Raw genomic sequence first — 2995 nt, 5'->3', positions numbered from 1 at the left:
CCCGCCTCCCCTTCTCACGGCCGCCTGCCGGGTCTCTCTCAGCTCGGCCCCGCCCCCGGCCCCGCCCCCGGGGCGGCTCACGTGGTACCGCTGCGATTCAACAACAACTTTATTGGGAGCGCAGAGCCACGTGTGGGACCGCGAGGTGGGCGAGTCTGTCTCCGTGGCAACGGGCCCGGCCTACCTCCCGGAAGCCATCCAGGAGCCCAGTTTGAAAATTAAGCACCTCATTGGAGGCTCCCATAGTATCCATTCTAAGGCCACAGTTTTCACAGCTACTTTTGCCACGGAGCTAGGGGGCCCACCTCGGGTACACTATAACCTCTCTGCCGCTCAGTTTTCTCATCTGTAAAATGAAGGGCAGAATTTTCTTAGTCTAAGGCCTCACACAGCCCTGACTTCTATAATCTCTTCTCATCCCAGAAAAGAGAGCCAGTTCTTCCCCCATTTGTTTACTTTTCCTGACTCTACTGTCTTACAGCTCAGATTCTAGGTCACAGAGTCTACACATTTGTCTCCTCTCCCATCCTATTCAAAATGGGCCCTTTTTTTACCCAATCTGGGAAAAAAATGGGGGAGGGGTATCCCATTGGTAAAGGGTTCAAGAAAGGTGGGGAAAAAAATTCCACAAGGCAGGGACCAAGTCTGGTTTGTTGGTTAGTTTTCATTGGGGTATATCTCTCTAGTGCCTCCAACGATGCGAGGCACATAGTAGGGACCAAATCTTTGTTGACCAAACAAAGCATATGTCACTAAATGAAGGCCAGGTCTTCCGTCCATTGTGCGCTTACCCAAAGACCTCTGAGTTTCTCTCCCCCATCCCTCACCCTCAGTCTGGCTCAGCCGCACTCTGAAGGAAGGACTGTGTAATACTCCCAGGTTCGGTACCTAGTGTCTGAGCTGTGTGATTTCCGATTTGTGACTGGAGCCTCGGTTGCTCGGAGAAGCCCTCTGGAGAGTCACCAGATCCAGGACCAGCTGGGTACATCATAACACTGAAAGGCTAAAAGGAAGAAGAAGGAGAGAGTCAGTCTGGCTTCAAGTAACAGCACTCATGCCTTTGCCTGAGAAGAAGCAGGACCCCCAGGGGCCATCTGAAGGTTGAGAAGCCTCTTAAAAACTAGTGCACAAATATTAGCTCTATCTAAAGAGCCTCCAAAGCCAGGCCCACTCCTTTTATGTGGCTTAAATAAACCTTCCTTGTACCTTCCTTCTGTTTTGTCCCAGTGGTTACCGAGAAGTCCAAGTTGTAAATCAGATCCCAAATCAAGGTACTTACCTAGGGACTGTGTTTCATTTTGTGAAATGAGGGTTCCCTTATCCACTTGGAAATGTTTTAAGTACAAACTCCTAGGCCCTACTCCCAGGGTTCTGATTTAACAAGTCTGGAATGGGGCCATGGACACTGACCAGGTTATTCTGGTATACAGTTTGGGAACCTCTGCTAAAGGACCTAATCCTCAACTGTGCTGTTCAATGCATGTGTGAGCAAAATGTGTCAGGCCAGCTCATGCCATATTCTTTCAGAGGCTTTTCCCGAGGCCAAGTAAGCAAGACTGATCTCTTTTTGTTTCCTAATCCACTTTCAGCTATGTTGGAAAGGGTAGGGGGTTGCGAGCATCACATGTTTTGGAGTGAGGCCACCTGAGTTCAGACCATGGCTTTGCCAGTTCCTACCTGTGGAACCTCTCGGGTTACTGAACCTCTTGAAACCTCAGTTTCCTCGCTGTGCCCAACCCAGGGTAAGCTCTTAGTGTTTACCATTATATGCATGTTTTTAACGTAAGCGCAACAGCTCTGGCTACTACTAATGTAGGGTCACCTTCTACAATCTCTGGCAGAAATAAGGGCCTTCCAAACTGTAGTGTGGTACTACAATTTGCAGCTTCATCATGTCAGAAATATTCCAAGAAGAGAGACCGGATGAGTCCCTCGATTCATCCCAACTGTGATAACAGTGGAGGCAATGATAAACCACTGGGTGGTTTCAAGGATGCAGAACCTAACGAATAGGGCGAGTGGAAGGTTTTGCAATACTTTGAAGGATATAAAATGTTCTTTTACAGGGAAATTTTCTGTATGCAAGAAACTTAAGTTCTTGCGGGTTCAAATTTCACTTATGCCAGCAGGTATGTGTGGAAGTTCAAGATGGCTGCCCTTATTAATTTATTGGTCGAACGTGTACATTACACAGGCTGTCATGAAGCTTCCTTTCAGGATTGCAGAGGCTACTGAGCAAGGCCTAGAGCAAAGGTGCCCAAGAGAAATATAATGTGAGCCGCATATGTAATTGGAAAATTTTAGTAGCCTCATATAAAAAGCACAACAAAACAAACAAAAAAACAACAAAAAAAACGGTGAAATTAATTTTTAATAGTATGTTTTATTTAACCCCATTTATCCAAAAAATCAGCATTTCAACATCATCAATATTTTAAAATAAGGCAGCTTATGTTCTTTTTTTTTCTTCTTTTTTTGTACTAAGTCTTTGAAATCCAGTATATGTGATAGCACATCTCAGTTTAGATTAGCCACAATTCAAGTGCTCTGTGGCTACAAGGGGCTTGTAGATATCGTATTGAACCTGCGCAGGTCTAGAGGGCTCAACAGCCTCTCAGATGGGATACGCTGAAAAGAACTGCCTCCATTCAAATCTTAGGATAACCTGACACCCGTACACTTCTCCTACCTTGGCTTCTGTTAGCCTAGTGTTTCCTCCTGGATCTTGGGATTTATGGCTAGATATTCCCAGAATGTGCCAGATTAGTCTGAATTGATACATTCACTCATTCAGTCGTTCACACATTCATGTATCCATTAGATGTTTATCAAGCACTCATCAGTGTTACCCCAGCCTCATCCTGTGTTTTCTTGACCTCCAGCACCCTCCTCCTCTTTCATTGCAGACTCTAGCCTTAGACTCCGTTTTTCCTACCTCAAATCCTCCTATGCCCAATGTGGATGAGCCATCCCAAGCCCTAGAAGCTCACTGTCA

Source organism: Lynx rufus, unplaced genomic scaffold, assembly GCF_022079265.1.
Source record: "Lynx rufus isolate CCGP_SWC_20201006 ecotype Redwood Valley unplaced genomic scaffold, mLynRuf1.p SCAF_17, whole genome shotgun sequence".
NCBI classification, from domain to species: Eukaryota; Metazoa; Chordata; class Mammalia; order Carnivora; family Felidae; genus Lynx; species Lynx rufus.
Note: the sequence above shows the minus strand (reverse complement) of the source record.